General features: G+C 35.0%; 1 protein-coding gene across 12 annotated transcripts in view; it reads right to left on the bottom strand.

Annotated features, from left to right (window-relative positions):
• TFEC (transcription factor EC) overlaps positions 1–20,161 on the bottom strand; it is a 631,163-nt gene that overhangs the window by 67,840 nt on the left and 543,162 nt on the right. The window contains exon 1 of one of the 12 annotated variants that reach the window (XM_085006035.1): positions 11,022–11,151. The exons of the other annotated variants lie outside the window; for them this stretch is intronic. The gene's annotated coding sequence lies outside the window, so the exon portion shown is untranslated. Of the gene's footprint in view, positions 1–11,021; positions 11,152–20,161 lie in introns of those variants that run through there. 12 annotated transcript variants of the gene reach the window in all.

Raw genomic sequence — 20,161 nt, 5'->3', positions numbered from 1 at the left:
TGAATCAGAGCTGCAGCTGCAGGCCTATGCAACGCAGGATCCAAGCCACATCTGTGACCTACATCACAGCTCACGGCAACGCAGGATTGCTGACCCACTGAGCAAGGCCAGAGATGGAACTGGCATTCTCATGGATACTAGTAGGAATTGCATTTGCTGCACCACAACGGGAACTTCCTATAGAACACTTTCTTATCCATGGGTTCCCTTTTTGATCTTTCATTTGATCCTTTATGATTATGATCTCTTATTTGTCTTAATTTATTGATCAGCTAACTAGGGCTCAGGTTAAGCATGGTAATAAAGCGGTACACAGAGTTAAAAAAAAAAATCTAAGTCTGCTCATCTCTACATGGGTGCTCTCTTGAAAGTGAAAAATTATGTTAATAATCATAATGAAAAGAATGACATACATCACTGATAAGTATAGAAAATTTGCTTTATATCAGGCACAAAGAATGGAGCACTACCCACCTTGTCTCATTTAATCCTCACAGCAAGCAGTGAGGTGAGCAGCCTTGCTCTCTCATTTTCATGAGAAAGAGGAGTTAAAGGATAGGATAAGGAGCTCTGAAGAAGAGCCAGACTTTAAATCCTCACTGTTTTATTACTGAGTCTTTGTTCCTCTTCAGAAGTGATTATGAAAACGAAGATGTTTTCCTTTCAAATTAACAAATATTTTAAAATGATAATACCTAGTGCTAAGGAGGGAACAATGCAATAGACATCTGTGTGAGCTGCTGCCAGGGAAGTAAGTGTGTACATTTGCAAAGCTTAAGGAAATAATCCTAGATATGTAAAAATTTCGAAGCATCAAGATGATCATTGAAACTTTTTTTTTTGTCTTTTTTGCCATTTTCTTCGGCCCCTTCCACGGCATATGGAGGTTCCCAGGCTAGGGGTCCAATCGGAGCTGTAGCTGCCGGCCTACGCCAGAGCCACAGCAACATGGGATCAGAGCCACGTCTGCGACCTACACCACAACTCACAGCAACGCCGGATCCTTAACCCACTGAGCGAGGCCAGGGATTGAATCTGCAACCTCATGGTTCCTAGTCGGATTCCTTAGCCACTGAGCCACTAAGGGAACTCCGATCACTGAAACATTATTAACAATGATTCTATAATGTAGAGAACATATAAAATTTAAACATATACCTCAAAGGACCCTCCATAGCATCCTCAAACTGTGAGATTTAATTTACTTCTCTCTTTACTCAGGTCAAAGGGCTTTACTGCTAAAACCACTTAATCATAAAACTAGAAAGCAAAAATTCTGAAAGCAAAGTTAGTTTCCTTTCCCTCTCTTAATTACAAAATTTAAAAAAATAGAATGATGCACCAAGTAACTCTAACACAAGAGAAAATATGACTATTTAGCATGATTTTAAGAAAAGTATCATCATTTTAGTCATTACTGACACTCTGGCTTTAGCTTCTATCTAGCCTTACAATTAAAATTATTCAATAAAAGTACATAAAATAGTATCTAAGTCCTAAATATTTACAAAAACTTTCCATGGCAGAAGTTAGAATATTCAGAGAATTGACAAGCAGCACATGAATGTCTTTTAAACAATAACAAGATATTCCAAATTCTCAGTGTAAATGTATTAGGATGCTCAACCAAAGTAAACCAGACTTTATAAAAATGTGCCCACAGCAAACAATAATCTCATTATGTTCTCCCCATAAAATCCAACACTATAAATAAGAATAAATCATTCTTTCTGTCCTTAAAGGTGTTGTTTTTGTCTTGCTTAAACCTGGGAGATCATTTCAAAGTAAATTTCCTAAAGGAACATAAACATAGATATATAAAGAGGCTTGCTTTTAAAAAGTAGCTCAAGTAATCAGATTCTCTCATCAAAGGCTTTGTTTGGTGGGGGTTTTTTGTTTGGTTAGGGGTTTTTTTTGGGTTTTTTTTTTTCCTTTCTCTCACAAATTCTTCTTAGAAGGTCTATGATTAGTGGCAAGGTCAACTTTGCCTTACTACAAGTCCCTAATGACTAAATTGGTAATCTGGTATCTGAGAAGTCATTTGTTGTCAAATGTCTATTATCAACCCTTCAGAAGAATAAGAGAATACAATGCCTTATTAGGACTTGTCCAAGTTAGGGTAGCATTTCAATCTTATTGAACTCTATATGTGCATAGGTAAAAATGTGATTGTTTTGTAGTCTATAAATACATCTCAGCCCGAGCAAGCAGCAAGACACCTCATTCTAGAAAGTCAAACGCTGCAATGTGTCACTTTCAAACTTCTCTCACTGGTCCCAAGAAAATGTGTACAGATTTCAAATAAAGTTATTTAAAGTAGATTCTGGTATACAGACACCCACGTACTCCAAAGTTAAATTTTCCAGTTAGACTGTCTCCAGTCAATCTGACCACTTCAATCTGACAGGCAAGCCAGTCAAACAAGCAGTCACAGTGGGCCAAAAATCTGTCAAAACAGTTTGCTTAACTGGTGATTACTTTTTGACTGACTTGAGCAGTCAAGTTAATCAAAACAGTCAAACCAGCTTTCCCATGTGTACACAGTCTTAGCTTTTCCTGTGTTAGTAGGTGTGCTCTGTTTATATATTTGAAAGTAGTTTTTATTAAGATACATTGTTTAAGAGAAACAAGTCAAAAAAGTTGTGAGCAACCAGTTTGACAATTAGGGCTCCCCTTGGAGTTGGAGTAGGACTTCAGCTTCAGCACTGGGGGAGGAAAGGCTCATGCTGCCTGTGTGGGCTCCAGAGGGAGGCAAGGCAGGGGCAGAGAAGTGAAAAGAATCATGGGAGCAGGAAGAGACCACATGCCCAGCTCCTAGCATTTCTTGGTCAGATGATGAAGACATGTATCCCGAGAAGGGAATGGACTGGTTGTACCTTTTGGAATTACATAAAAACACTTAGGAAGAACCAAAGGTGGGGTTTGGTGACATAGATGTCACTGTTGACAATGGTTTTCCATTCTTGGTGTGAATAGCCATTCATATCAGCCAAAAGATAGGCTTTAAAATCCCCCCAGCCTAAAAATGAGGGTGAGGTAATTTCTCAGCTTGCACAACTTTGAACTGTAGTCTAATGTTTCCAAAGCAGTGTTAGAGGAGCTGTTAGGATTGCAAGGTTTGGAATCAGCCCACCTGGCTTCAAATCTGGGCTCCTTACCAGCAAGTTGTGTGCCTTTGGGCCATGTATTTTCCTCCCTATCTGTAAATACTATTATCTGTACACTGAACACAATAGTACTCCATTTCCAGGATTGTTCTGATTACTAAATGACTTGATGTGAGTAAAGCACTTTGAATATGAGAGGTTAAGGAAGGATTGCCGTAGAGAGATATCCAAACAGAAGAGCACCCAGCTCAAGTTCACCATAACTGTGAGAGTATCTTGTTCAAAAAAAGGATTTTTATAAAGTATTAGACTTCTTTTATACCAGGGTCTTATGTTTAAGTCACGGTCTCAATTAATAGTTTTATCATTTAATATCTTTATAGTTTCTAATAACAATGCTAATAAACATATGGCTAAAGTTTCTAGGTCCACATTCTATGTGGGCACTGAACTAGATGCTTTACCTTTACTTTCTCATTTAAAAATCATGAAACCCAATGATGTATATCAGGTTTACATTTGAAGAAACTGAGTTTCAATCAAATTATATGACCTGTCTGGTCATGCTTATTCAATACACTATAATGCAATAAATATCTAATTAATAATAACTTATATTTCTGGTTCTTCCAGCACTGCTATTGCAAGTTTGGAACCTTCTAAAGAGAAATTTTTGTAGATTGGGCCACTGAAGGTATTACAAGTAAATGAGAGGAACCAGGATTATTGAACACTGACCTGTCGTATCCAGAGCCCATATTCTTCCCACTTTCTACATTACCACTTGGGGTTCCAAAAAATAAAACAAAATGTCTAGAAGACAAAACTCAAATTCCAAGGAATTTAGAGCTAGAAAGGATTTCAAAGACTAGGTAGTTAAGAAAATACAAGGTAGAATTTCTCGTTATTTGAAGACAGTTCAAGAATCAATAGCCTGAAAACTAAGCAATTCCTGTAACATCAAAACTATTTCATGCTTTTTTTCTTGGTGTGATTTTTCTACCATTAATAGAGGTGGTAATCTCAGAGAGTAACATGCAAAAGGCCTAGACTCTGAATCAGGAGCATGAATGAATGATACCTCTGGGAAGAGCCCAGCCTCCCAGCTAAAACTCAACACAGAGGACGTAATCCAACATACAGGATTAACATCTCAGATGACCTGCCCTAGGTCAGTTCATCTCTCTGTGATGCCTTATCCTCTAGATGGAAATAAAAACAGTGAACTCTCTTAAATGTGCCCTATGGTCTGATTAAAGATTGAAAAGGTCTCTAAAAATCCACAGCACTCCCAGGGAAAAATGCTAAATATCATTATCATTATTACACCAAATGCCATAATTTGGTCTCCTCAGATTCCCTTTTTATGTAGATTCCATCAAACTCTGACTTTTGACTTTTTGCCTCTCTGACCAAATCTCCAATGACAAAGCAAAGGGAAATGTTGAGGCAATTAGTTGGAAATGGAAGCAATTAATTCCCTTTTTTAGTGGAGACCTGGCCTCTGTGAACCAGTTTAACCAAAAATAATCAATGACCTTTCTCTGACCAAACTGAAGCAAATCTACTTGATATTTGTCACTGGTTATCCATCTACTGCTTCAACATTAATGAGTCTCTTCACTTTGCCCCTTTCTTTTATAAAATAGAGCCATCTATTCTGGTCCCTTGTTACCTCTGCAACTGCTATTTTTGCTAATTTAATACAGTCTAAGAATTCTTTTTCCATGTGTAAGCCTAGCAACCATTGTTAACTTAGCTGTGATTTCTGATTTTTCCCCAATTCTTCTCCCCTGGACTGTTAACCTTCTCTGCTATAAATATAAGATCTTGTCCAAAATGAATAAAATAGAACAACAAAGATAAACTTTAAATTTAAAAGTACCCAGAAAAGATTATAATTTCCTACGATCTAAGACCCATGTCAACCTAGATCCAGGGAGCTGCCCCATCACTACTCAATGGTCATTTTGGGAACATTACCTCCAGAAGCCTCACTTTTCTCCTCCCAACAATGGAGATAACAGGACTTGCCTGAAGGGCATGTCATTCTCAATGATGTGCTAGTGTTAAGTCTTTAGTACATGATAGAGCCCAATGGATATTTACTACTATCACCTGTTGAAGAGAGTCAATGATTTCATGTACTATAGCTGATTTTGATATTCATTAAAAATCCTTCTAAGGTGACTGCTACTCAAGTAGAAATAATTAACACTCATTGTCCCTCTTTTATACCCCAGTAGAGGACTATTTCAACCTATGTATTTATTTTATAAATTCTTCCCTTCTCCTAGCATATTATAGGATGTTTTTGCTTGCTATTTTGTCATTGCTGCTGTTTGTTTTGTCTTTAAACAAATACATCTTAAGGTATTAGTCAAAGGTTTTGTTATACATTTCACTGGGTGTGTTCAGGTGGGCTGAATCTAAATGGATTTAGGTACTAGTTAGTACAACCAATGTTTCATGTTGAAATAAGTAGAAATGAATGTATGACTGGGTCATTTTGCTGTCCAGCAGAAATTGACAGAACATTTTAAATCAACTATAATGGAAAAAATAAAAATCTAAAAAACAAAAGAGATAAGTAGAAATGAGAATGAATTGGCAATACATTTTTAGAAAATATATGGAAAAGTACAGGTGATCTATGAAGAAAAGGTAAATTATGCAGAGTTACTTCATTCTCTACTTTATTTTGCTCTGAGAGCTCTGTCCTAAGGCAGAGTCCTCCAAGGCTCTTTGCATAGGAGAGAATATATGAGATAGTAGCCCCTGGTAATGTTTTATGCTCTAGAAATCTGTCAGAAATGTGAAATCAGGGATTCCATAGGGAGAAGCAGAGAAGTCCTCCCTTTGGATTGTGACCTGGATTTCTAATCTTAGAGTTCCCATGTCCAATCTAAATTTGATATCCCAGGAGTAAATTCAGAACTACTCTTCCAAGCACAGGAGACAAATTTTACCATCACCAGACCCCTCTTCCTTCACACTCAGGCCCAGCTCCAGCCCTTTATTCATTCTCCACAATAGATATTAATTCAATTTAAAATGTTCAGCAAACACACAAACACACACACACACACACACACACACACACACACACACACACACACACGGACTTACTCAAAGTCATATGGCAAGTTAGTAGCAAGCTAAAAATGCTGAACTTTTAACTTCCTATTTTACAGTGTGTTCTATCAGCACTAAACAGCAACCGCAAGGAATCACTGAATCATTTGCAAGTCTTTGCTCCCAAACATGAGCTAATCTATGTTCAGTTTAAGGAGTTATTTCTACAGTTGAAAATGACACAGTCTGCCACCTTTGATTTTCTTATGAAGTAGGTTTTATCACATTTTTAGCAAAGCACTTGCCGTCGGTTCTCACCAGAGATGCAACTACTTTGCAAATTATTACCCAGAGACATACTTGTCCTTGCTGTCATAAAGCAGATACAGGAGCACTCTATAAATAAAAATCTAAAACTAAGACCCTAGTCTTTCATTCCTCCAATCTGTGTTCCAAATGGCCAGAGACAACCTGTTAACACAATCAGATCAAGCTACTCTTTGTTAAAATTGTACAGCCCTTAAAAGTATAGCTCCTGTAGTCTGCTCCCACCTTAACTCTCCAGCTCTACTTTATATTATTCCCCATGATGATCCCAAGCTCTAAACAAAGATTTCTGAATGTGTCATGCTTTTCATGTCTCTGCATATGCTAGTCTACTGGTCTGATGCCTTTTTCCTACATAAGCCCACCTAGAAAATAGGTAATTATTTTTCAAGATCCACTCTACCCACCATCTCTTTGAACCGTTCCCAAACCCTCAAACTCACAGAGAATTCATATATATTTTATTATAACACTTAGCCAGATACATTTTTGAAAAGCCTCAACTGCTCCTTGGCAGGTAGCATATCTTAGCATCCTCAAATCCTAGTGTAGAAGCTGGTACACTCTTCTATTTATACACCTTCAATATATATATCAGACTTAGATGTTAACAAAGTTACTGACCAAGGCCAGTGACCAAAAATCATACATTGCATCCCTTCTCCAGAGGATGGTGTCATCAGTAATCTCACTAAGCTGACATACCTACTGAGTCTGAGTAAGTTTATTCTTATTCTAAAAGTGAATATGCTCAGAGCTTTCCAAATACTATCTTCCCATATCGCCACAATAAGTGTTCCAAAGGCTAATAAGAAAAAGTGCAATTAAAAAAAAAAAAAAGATGCTTTAATATTTGAGAAGAGAGATAAAGTAAGAAGGTTGAATATGCTTATGGGAAGAATGTTTAATGGTAGGTATAATGCTGATGGAAAGAGCAAATCATCTATCATGTGAAAAGTGCCTTGCATATGTGTAGGACAGTAATAAGTTATAGAAGAGGAAAAGTGATTGACTAAATGGAGAGAAACTTTGAGAGTATGACTAAAGTATCAGAAGCCTCTTAGCCCAAGACTAATTAAAGAGAAGCCTAAAAGCTTATCAGAATTTAAAGTCTCATGGTAAAAATACTGCAGACAAAACTTCTCTTGCAGACTTCAGAAAGCTCAGTGGGTTCACATCTATTTGAATTTGCACAGGTTCAAAGGGAGCAGAGAATGTAAATATCTTAGCTGTTGAGGAATTCCCCACAGATGCTAGTTGAGAGCATTACCTATCTTTAGACAGATTTTCAAGACAGTAGGTACTGGTTTAGATTTTTAGGGAGTAGGGAAAGATGTTTGATAAAATGAGGTTTCACCAAGGTGGGGGAGATAAAAGTGAAACATCTGATTGAACAGATAGTCCTGGCTCAAATTCTTATTTAAATGGAAATATATCTACAGAAGCTAAATATCTTTCAGAACTTAATTTGTTCCTGCACATATGATCCTCTGTATTGGAAATATGTTCACAAAATAAGAAATAAAGAAAGGAACAAAGGGAAGGATAGAAGGATTTTCTGGTCCAGTGGAAGAAGCTCGAAGGTAAATCACAATCTATTCCAGTATATAGGAGTATTTCAGTAAAGGCAAGAGATGATTTGGAAATACTCTTCAATGGTAACTCGGGAATGAACATAAAAGGGCATAGGAATCCTTATTAAAACTTAATCTCTTTCCTACACTCATTCCCTTCAATTGCCTTTTTTAGTTCTATTTTCGAATCTCACTTGTTCTTTCAAATCTAAGGTGATAAAAAGACAGTAACCTAATGAGTCTTTAACGTCGTTAGGATCAAATTCCTGTGGTATCCTGAGGACAACTACAAAATTGGAACCTAACACTTTCTCCCCATGACCAATCTATTCTTAAAACCAATTACCTGAGGAAATTCCACAACCTATCTTACTCTCTCACTTTTCAATAATACAGATTCTCCCAATTCTCCTAACATTTAACATAAACTACTGTAATACATTCTCATACTCTTCTTTTGTGTTTATAAGTGGCCAAGACTTTCCATGCTACAATAAATACAATTTAATGGAATCACAGAATTATCTATCATCAACCAAGCTCTCATAGGCAAAATAACATCTGCCAAATTTTCGAATATCTTCAAACACCAGCATCCTGACCCACAGATTTTTTAACTGGCTGGTCACTCATAGCTCTATAAAATAAGGAATATTTCTGTACATTAGTTTCTTTATACTCATTTTTTTCCCTACAAGATTACTGTTAAACTTTCCCCTCATTGGTTATGTTTTTGAAGATATTGTGACTCTTACTGCTTTCCTCATGCATTCTCTGCTCTATGCTTCACAGACTCTTCTTCATGATCTTAGTAAATATGATCAGTAAAACTTGAGCAAGAACTATATTTTGCATATTTGTTTTGTTCTGATTTGTTGCCAACTAGTATAAAATTTGCATGGAGTTCCCGTTGTGGCTCAGTAGGTTAAGAACCCAACTAGTATTCTTGAGGATACAGGTTCAATCCCTGGCCTCAATCAGTGGGTTAAGGATCTGGCATTGCCACAAGTTACATCATAGGTCACAGAAGCGGCTAGTATCTGGCATTGTTGGCTGTGATGTTGGCTGGAAACTGCAGTTTTGATTCAATCCCTAGCTCGGGAACTACCGTATGCCATCGGCGTGCCCTAAAAATCAATCGATCAATCAATCACTCAATCAATTAATCAAAATAAAAATTGCAGTCTGCTCTCTGTGATCATTACCTCTCAAGATCTGCTCTCATGCCAGTGCTTAATCTGATTTTTTTTTACTAAAAAAGTTAATTAAATTTACCTTTACAAAGAATCTGTCATGTCTAGTGAATTCCATTTTGTACATATATTTGTAGGAAAATCAAATATAGTTTTATTTTTATATTGATTAATAAATAATTGAATGATTAATCTTCCATATGTATTATTTTATTAGTATCCATCATCATTCCCTTTAAATTATATTTCATTAGTTTATTTGAAACCATTGTGTAAGAATAATTTATTTCTTTCAGTTTCTCCTTTCCTTATTTCTCCTTTCTGACTATTCAAAGGACTATTTTCAAAATTATTTTCCACTTCCACTGTAATTACCACAATTTCTAAAATGTCACTAATGCTAGAAGTTTCCATCAAATTTAAATACTTCATAATTATTTTGGCTATCTAAAACTTAAAATAAACCTTTGTGTCCAGTCATTAAAATTAAGCTGATTTTTAAGAATCATTTCTCAGTTTGTTTCATTTTTGACATGTTTCAACTTCCACTTTCAACAAAATTACTCAGACATTGAACTATTCTACTGCTCTGTAATAAAACTTAAATTTTTACAAAAATAATGATAATCAAACCAAAGAAATAGACATGAAAATTCCATCTATTCCATTTGTGTTATAGCTAAAAAATATTTTTTATTCTCAAAATGGAGATTACAAATTCTGGCCTTTTGAAGATGGTTCCACCAAAAAAGATTTAGCAGTAATTAAAAGATACTTTAAAATGTAAAAGCTACACTCAGATTCATCTAAAATAGAAGTGAAGCAGAATTGTCTGAATACTCTTGGTAATGAACTCCATATTCTGTTTCACTTTGCTTTGTTGACACAATCTATGAACAGGGAGAAATTGTGAAGGCTATTTTAAAGTCTCAATGTTAAAGGAAGTTTCTAGTAATTTACTAAAAAGCTACTCAAAATAAACTAAATATTACCTCAGGTTTATTTACTTGTCAAAATGTCTATTCTCAATGAAACATTCTAAGACAATACTGAAAGCATGGAATTATAATTCATAAAAACAAATATATATAAAATATACATGTATTTATCTGTGTATATATACAAATATATACATAATCTTCAAGTCCCAACACAATTCTAATTATTACAATTGAAAACTATTACTCTAAAAATTATTGATTTGGGATATTTAACATCTGTACAAATTTTTCAAATTCAAGCCTTCATTAAAAACAAGAATTTTAACCCTAAAAAAATAATATATGCTAAAGTACTATCTGGTGTTATTTCTGCTATGAATAGTACTCATATTTTCTTACCTTTAAAAGCCAGTAAAATCTATATTGATCAAATGTAAACAGAAATTAACATTTACTCATAAAATAACATATAAGATGAAATAAAATGTTAAATCGTGTTCCAATTTAGTAAATACCCAAGAATATTAAACTGGAAGAAGAAATTGCCTTGGTTATCATGAAATAAAACAGTGATTTCTACATCTTGATTAAAATAAAACATTAATAGGTAGAGTTTTAGATATATTTTACCCAAATTACAGCAAATCATAGCTCAACTACTCTAATTTCCTGATATCTAGTGATCATGCAAGATGAAACTATAATTATTAGCAAACCACATATATCAAAGTAAAATAGGTATTGATTAGACTTGTCTTCATAGTTTAAAGCACAGAAAATTAACCTGCCAGTTTAGTTACCTACCAGCAATGACTGGAATCTATCAGGGTTACCACCTTTACAAACAGCACCAAGTTATAATCCCTCTTTCCATAACATAAGCACCAAGCCAAAAGAGACAACCAAAGTAAAGGATCTAACCATGAATAACAATAGTTTGGGCGGGTTGGAATCCACTTAGTTGAGGAAAGAGAAAAGAGAAGTGGCTCATTAGGGCATTTCCTGAAACTTGGTTGGAATTTCAGTTAAGGAAGAAGAAATGACACAGCAGTTTCAAGGAGGGGGACTTCCTTTCTTTATCTGAAATACGCTACCAATTTGAGAAACAGCACTCCAACAAAACTACTGCACAGTAAAAGGTCTCCTTGATCCCACTTTTACCCCATAATCAACCTTTTTCCTAGAATATACACAACCAAAATGGACTAAGATCCACATTTACTGCCACATGTTAAGTCTCACACACTGGCTTCAATAAATTGACCCACACCAATTTTCAGTTTTTAAGATTTGCAGTTTTGTTGAAAGTATTAAAAGAGATTTTGAGACTTTGCTTTAGGCCATCAAATGTCTCATATTTCATATAATCACATCTTCCTTACGTATGATTTTGTTCTCAAAGTGACTCCAGGATAATTTTCATCTTGTCCAGGAGTATTTTATCTTCCCATGTGGATGGAAGATAAATATTTCAGCTTATAAGATTTCTAATTTTTATTATTATTATTTTTCATACCCCAGTGTGATCTGTATTTTTAAGGAACATGAGTACTGGTTACTCACTCACTGCCTTTATAAATGAAACATCTAAAGAGGTCTCATTTTATACATTAGTTACTTGCATAAAAATTACAATCTAAAGATACAACTTCGTACTCACACTATAATTTGTGCTGTGAAATTCTGCATTTATTTTATGTTACATCATTTATTGTACCTATATTTTTAAAAAATATATGAAGCCAGGGTCTATGCTAATTATGGAAGTTTCATGCAAAGGTTGCATTCAAATTCCTCTTGCCTTTGCGTTTTATAAAATTATGCAATGAAATTAACATTTATGTTTGCCAAGGAGTAGAAACCATGTGAAAATGTCTCAGCACTTTGTATCTTCTCTGACAAACTGCAAAACTGTTCAGTAAAAATTTTTAAAGTTCTCTCATTATCAATAGCTAATTTTTGGATCACTTTACATTTTTGATGATGTCATCAAACAGTTAAATCTCCTAAGGTGATGGGAAGGAGTAAATACTTAATTTGGAGTAAAACTAAGTTAATTTTAGAAATAAACAAGATTAATAAGAAAGTGTTAAGAAAGAGAAGCATTTGAGATTTTTAACTCATATTAGAAAGTATTGCTTTATTTTTAATTTACTTTTGGAGGGGGCATGGAGAAGTTCCCAGGGAAAGGGTAGAACCTGTACCACAGCTGTGACCTAGAGAGCCATAGCAGTGACAACACAGGATATTTAACCCACTGTACCACAAAGGAATTCCAGTTAGAAAATATGTTAGATTTAAGTTTCAAATACATTTGTGTGTTTTGGAAGGTAAGTTTTAAAGCTCTATTAATATATGAGCATATATTTTGGCTTTTGAAAAGTTGGAAATGCACTCATGGATATACACATTGAAGCAAGAGTCACCAATATGTTAACAGTGTATCTATCTTTTTTTTTTTTTTTATCTTTTCTAGGGCCACACCCATGGTATTTGGAGGTTCCCAGGCTAGGGGTCTAATAGGAGCTGTAGCCACTGGCTCACACCAGAGCCACAGCAATGCAGGATCCGAGCTGTGTCTGTGACCAATACCACAGCTCACAGCAACGCTGTGATAGGAACTCCAGTGTTTCTATCTTAATGGTGATCTAATGGATATTTTCAAAATTCTGTTTACCTATAGCTTTTATATTTTTATAATACACATGTTTGTAATTTGTATTACAATATAGTTTTAATTTCAAAAATAGTTTGTATAGGAGTTCCTCTTGTGGCTCAGTGGTTAGCAAGTCTGACTAGGAACCATGAGGTTGTGGGTTCAATCCCTGGCCTCGCTCAGTGGGTTAAGGATCCAGCATTGCCAGTGAGCTGTGGTGTAGGTTGCAGACACAGCTTGGATCTGGCATTGCTGTGGCTCTGGTGTAGGTCGGCAGCTACAGCTCCTACTCAACCCCTAGTCTGGGAACCTCCATTTGCCTCGAATGCGGCCCCAGAAAAGACCAAAAAAGCCAAAAAAAAAAAAAAAAAAAAAAGTTTGTACGCCAAAACATTTAGGGATAGTACACTATTTTGTGTGATACTGTGATATAATAAGAAATAAATGTTTGGTCTTCATCCTTGGTGCCTAGTTTATAGGGATGGGAAGCATCTTTTGTAATCATATAAGCCCTTTTCAACCATACAAGAGTTATGTTAAAGAGGTGAGTTCATGGGTCCTTAAATAGTTTCAGGATGAGGACTAGTTGTCAGAAGAACCAACCACATGATTTGAGGGTTGTCCTTCTAAATCACAGATGTGATCATTTATTTTCTTTACTTGTAACAATCAGAAGATTTCTACTGCCTAAACTGATTCCCATTCCTCTAGAATAGCATGTAAAAGCCTTGATAACCAAATCTAAGTCTGAGTTTCAAGCTTCATTGTAAATATCTTTCCTTCCTTCAGCTTAGAATGTTGATGAAAGACTATCCTTTTTTCAGAGACTAGATCAATATCTGACCTCCTTTCTACAGTCATTCCTTGAAAGATTAGAATTAAATACCCTTATATGTTGTGAACAGATGGAACTTTATACATCTTTATACTATAAATATTAGTCTCTCTCATTCTCTCTCTCACATTCTCTCTCTCTCTCTATATATATATATATTTATTATATATAAATAATTTTTGGCCACACCCATGGCATGTGATAGTTCCTGGGCCAGGGATCAAACCCAAGCTATGGCAATGACAATGCCAAATACTTAACCCACTCAGCTACACCAAAACTCCAAGTGTCAATATATTTTAATCCCAAATAAATTTATAATTTCAATATAATATCTATCAAAACTCAAGTTACATTCTATTGATTTGTCTGTTGTTATTTATTAACAAACATAAATGAAAAACATAGCTAAAATATTTTTAAAATAGAAAATAGTGAGGAAGGACTTGACCAGTGAGATATGGAACATACAGTAAAACTACACAAATTAAAACTGCTTACTGCTGGCATATAATAGAAAACTCAAACTTGCATTTTTATAAATTTAATGTAGGAGTTCCTGTTGTGGTTCAGTGGAAATGAACTCAACTAGTATCCACGAAGATGTGGGTTCAATCCCTGACCTTGCTCATTGGGTCAAGGATCTAGCATTGCCATGAGCTGTGGTGTAGGTCACAAATGTGGCTCAGGTCCCACATTGCTGTGGCTGTGGTGTGGGCCGGCAGCTGTAGCTCTGATTAGACCCTTAGCCTGGGAACTTCCATATGCTGTGGATGTGACCCTAAAAAAGCAAAAAGTAAAAAGAAAAGAAAAGAACAGAACAAAAAAGAAAAGAAAAGAAAAGGAAGGAAGAATTTAGTGTATATTGAAGTTTGTATTTCACATCAGTAAGAAATAAATATATTTCTCAATAAACACTTTAAGGGCAAATAGCTAACAATTTATTGAGGAGTGGGGGAACAGAAATAGAAAGACACCCCTACTTCTACTATACCAAAAGTTCAATTTCAAAATCTTAAAGACATAAAAATAAAATTTAAAAAAATCATCCCCCACATGTGACTACTTCATAACCCATAAAGTAGAGAAAAATATCAACAAAATTTAACATATTTGACCATGTACAGATTAAAACCTCTCTAAGATGTATTTTTTATTTGATCGAAAAAAAAAAAAAAAAAAAAAAAAACCTGGGAAAATATTTTTTTCCATAGCTTTAAAACATGTAACATGTAGGTAATTGTTATACTGTATTGTAAGTTTTTGATCGTTTGTCTTCTTACCTGAAAATATACTTATTGATGGATTGGACCATAATACTTTCTTCTTTGTATCAGTAATTCTTTCTTAGTTTCATGATACTGAAAATCATGTAAAATGCATATCTCAGACTTATTCCAGGCAGGGAGCAAAGGACCTTGGACATTTAGACCCCCAAATCCATCAGTCACTGGTTTCGGACTGCCTCCAAGGGAGCATTAACTCCCAGGCATCTCCTGCCCCAAATTCAATGGGGGCAAAGTGGATTCTGTCATGCTGAAGGCAGCCTTCTGACAAAACTTCATTTGCAGGCTGTGGGAAGACAAGCCATCTTTCACTGAAATGCAAGTGGTATATGGAAGTATAGACAGAACATGGACAGACTATCTCCAAGTACTTAGAATTAGTCCTGTCACACAGTAGACAGTAAACATTAAATACTAAGCCTTATATTCTTTACAATAGCTTCTCCATCAAAACCAACACTTTATCTACTTATTATTCATTAATAAGCATCTACCATGTATCATACAGAAGAATACAAGGACAAGCAGCTGTGGTCTTTACCCTCAAGGAGATTAAAACTTAATAGAATTTGGAAGCTAAATTATCCACGGTTTAAAATAGCTAGAGGCATAAAACAGTAATTTAATTGAGTAATATATGAAATAGTAAATAAAAATGATTTAAGGAATAAGTGGATTGTTTTCTTACACCTGATTTCGTGAGGGAATGGAATATTAAAATGAGAAATACTATGAAAGTAGAGATTGCTTGGTTTCTATAGTCAAACATATTTTGGGGCCCCAAAGCAACAATCAGTAATAGATAATGTCTAAAATAAATAATGTTTAAGTTAAAAACATATTAACAGTTCATACAAAAAAATTGCTCTTTGCCAGATGTCAGCTAAAGCACTTTTGGAAATGGACTCAGAACATAGTTCTACAATTAGGAAGTTCCCATTGTGGCTCACTGGTAATGAACCCAGTTAGTATCCAAGAGGACACGGGTTCGATCCCTGGCCTCAATGAGGGGATTAAGGATCCCTCATTGCTGTGGCTGTGGCATAGGCCCGGCAGCTACAGCTCTGATTCGACCCCCTAGCCTGGGAACTTCCATATGTCGCAGGTGCGGCCCTAAAAAGCAAAAGGAAAAAGAAATGTAAAGAAAAGAAAATAGTTCTACAATTAAACAAAAGCAGATGAAAAGATAGTATATTAAGTCTTCATAAATGAAAACCAGTACATTCATTATTACCTTAGATTGCTTTTATAGAAGTCTCAAAGATAAAGTGTTATTGGTAAAGATCCTTTTACTGGCAATTGATATTATACGTAGACACCTTAGGTGTTGAGGGTCATACGCCATAAGTGTTACTTTTTTCTTACCAACAAGTAGCCTGGTCATAAACGATCATTAATTTTTGAAAAACTTCCAATCTGACAAACACTGAAGAAATCTAACTTCTCTTTTAAAAGGATAACTTCAAAGAAAAGATATAACTCTCCTAAAAATTTGGAAAGAAGTTCCAGAACATTACTATAGAAAACAGGAAAACAAAATCAGATGTGAGTATATAGAACTGGAATTTATAAGTCCCTCATGAATAGAAATTTTTGTTTTAGAGAGAGATTAATATTATCATTAAGTCATTTGGCAAATAATTCACATTGATTATTAAAAAGTTTGATTTAATTACCAGTTTGGGGAAGTGCATAGAAAGTGAATGTTCCCTGTTTTTATGTGATTACTCCAGACTTGGCCTGAATAGCACTTTAGTATAAACATTAAATATCAAATCTGATCTTGAATTATAATATCATTTAAGAATTACAGACCAGGAGTTCCCATCGTGGCTCAGTGGTTAACGAATCCAACTAGGAACCATGAGGTTGCGGGTTCGGTCCCTGCCCTTGCTCAGTGGGTTAACGATCCGGCGTTGCCCTGAGCTGGGGTGTAGGTTGCAGATGCGGCTCGGATCCCGCGTTGCTGTGGCTCTGGCGTAGGCCAGTGGCTACAGCTCCGATATGACCACTAGCCTGGGAACCTCCATATGCCGTAGGAGCGGCCCAAAGAAATAGCAAAAAGACAAAAAAAAAAAGAATTACAGACCATCTAACATATAGGAGTTTATCTCACTAAAATACTAACATGGAAACTTCTAGCATTCTACTATTTTACTAGCACACTAGCTAGTATAGTATTTGTAAACTTTTTAGATATATTTTTATTTTATTATTTTTTAACTTTTATTTTAATACAATCTTAAAAGGTTACTTTCCATTTACAGTTATTATAATATATTGGCTATATCCCCTGTGTCGTACACATCCTTGAGCCCTACTTTTAAAGTTGCATCTAAGTTTTATTCCACAAAATTTATTATGTCCTTAACAAGAAGCATATCAGGGATGAGGACTGTGGAACACATGTAAAATGAGTGTGTATATGTATATGTATATATATATATATACACACACATGTGTGTGTGTATATGTATATGTATATATATATATATACACACACATGTGTGTGTGTGTATATATATATATATACATATACATACATACATATACACAATTGCCATAATAATACTTTCTCAGTTCTAAAATGCTTTTCATGTACCTCAGTGAACTTCAGAGACATCAACACCTCAATCCACAGGGTCAGCAGAAGTGCATGACTTATCATTGGTCCATGAGAAATGGAGAATCGAATGACTTCCACAAGTTTTTCTCCCCTCAACAACTCGGTTTTGAAGAACGAGGGGTCTCTAAGAACCTTTAAGGCACTAATATAATTTAATTCCTCTATGATGCCATGGGCTTTAAGATTTCTCTAGAGCTTATGTTTAATCTTAGTATACACTAGAGTATTAAACAAAGAGCCAGCCCTTATGAAAATTATGAAGTAGGCAAAATTTGTCTTTAACATGCAATCTCTATGTCCTTTTCCCTTTTGCCAGACAGGTGCCATGATCCCTTATCATTTCCCTACTTTGCCACTATCTAAAACTATTTTTAGAAAGCTCTCTAATTAATTCATTATGTACTTTATTCACCAAGGTATAAATGACTAATAAGACTTAAAATATTCTCCTTCCCCAAAGCATTTGCATTTGGAAGGTAATGAATCCTTAAGGTAAAGAGTGAAGATATATTTAAAATTGGGAAGGGAAGATTATATATAAAATTCTAGAAATCAAAAATATCCCATGAATAGAGTTCCTATAGTGGCTCAGTGGTAACGCATCTGACTAGTATCTGTGAAGATGCGAGTTCGATCCCTGGCCTCGCTCAGTGGATTAAAGATCTAGCGTTGTCATGAACTGTAGTGTAGGTCACAGACACGACTTGGCTCTGGCATTGCTGTGGCTGTGGTGTAGGCTGGCAGCTATAGTCCAATTCGACCTCTAGCCTGGGAACATCCATATGCTATAGATGCGGCCCTAAAAAGACAAAAAAAAAAAGAAAGAAAGAAAGAAATATCCCATGGAGTTCACCATCTAATCTATACTCAGACTAGACAATTTATTTATTATCCATAAAATAAGTAAAAGTATAAATCTTCTTTCTTTGTAATGTTAGGATGTCCCAAATGAGATGATGTATCCCATGATTGATGCTGCTTCTTAGAGATTAAAAAATGACAATTCTTTTACAGTCTGCCAAAATTGTACAGCTGTGCTCTGCCAGACAGGGGAGAACAAGATATGTTGTGATAACAACTCCAAAAAATCCAGTGTTAAAAACAAACATTACTTTATATTCTACAAGTACAGTGTGGATTAATGGAGGGCTCTTATTCCACATTATTACTCAAGAACCTATGATAATGGAGGGTCCATCTCCATGTATGCATTCAACACTACTTGAAGCAGAAAAGCAGTATGCCCTAAACTATATGCAGGTTCCTAAAGCTTCTGCAGGAAGTGATCTGTTTATCACTCATTGGCCGAAGTTGTCAATGACCATGTCTGCTTCAAAGGAAACTAACCTGCAATCCTTACATATGTTGAGAGAATTGAGATATTTGTCATTAGGACCAATGACTATAAACTCTCCTAATGGCCTTTAACTTACCAACTTTTCCCAGGGCATCACTCTATAAGTAAAGTTTAGTTCTTCTCTAATGTCACTTAAGAAAAAAATTCAGCCCATCCAACAATAAGCTATGAGCTTTATTCTGAACCATTTCATTATAAATGCAAATAAGAAAGAGTAGGTATAGGAATAAGGAAGTGAGTAGACTGACTGAGAGTTGCAGGTGATAATTTTGATTACCATGACTTGGGGAGATAAAAAAGAAAAGAAAAACTCTATGTGTGAGTATATGTGTGTTCATTCGTATTATTATTTTTGTTCTTAAAGTCTATGCCAAAACCAAAACCAGCTTCTAGGACCTATCTTTGAGGGGGTAATTGTCATCTTTCAAAGAAACATAAAAAAAGATACATTTCACAAATTTACATTTTGCTATAAGCAAACATAATGTTTTCTTGGGCAAACTATAATAACTATAACCATACAATAATTTTTAAAGGAAAAGAATATGGAAAGATCAGAGGTAAAGAAAAAAATATAGAAATACTTTTCCTATTTCCACTTTGAAGGTTTTAAAAAATTCCTTTAGAGGCTTAAAAAATGCCCATGCATACAAAAGAATCATCAAAGTATATTTCTTGTTTTAATTTATAATTTTATTAAAACTACATTGTGACAAAGTAAAATAAGAAGAAATAGAAGGGAGAAGAGTGAAGTAAGCTTGTCTTGTTCCTCAAGCAAGATGGAATGTAATATGCAATAATCTACAAAATCTAGATGTGACCTAGCAAAGAGAATAAAATAAAACAAAGGGTAAATGTTCTCTTGGGGATAGTTCATACTCTTGGTGACAAGGTATTTAAATTCTCTTTGGTCACTAGGTGCAACATGACATGGGAATAAAACAAAGGAAAACGAGGCTTATGAGACATCAATAAAGCTGCCAACAAATGCCAAGAAAATGATGGCACTGGCAGGAATAGTCTTTTTTTAATTGATAATGTCTTAAGAACTAGCCAGCAGGATTTGTTCCTATTTCTTAATTTTAAAAAATGTATACAGATGGCCCCCAACTTACAATGGTTCAACTTAGGAATTTTTGACTTTATGATGGTGCAAAAGCAATATAAATCTGGTAGAAACCCTA

This window comes from Sus scrofa, chromosome 18 (assembly GCF_054392235.1).
Source record: "Sus scrofa isolate SSC_HxYL_T2T_F1_AM1 chromosome 18, Sscrofa_HxYL_maternal_Yorkshire_Landrace_v2.0, whole genome shotgun sequence".
NCBI lineage: Eukaryota > Metazoa > Chordata > Mammalia > Artiodactyla > Suidae > Sus > Sus scrofa.
Note: the sequence above shows the minus strand (reverse complement) of the source record. Positions and strands in the feature narration are given on the sequence as shown.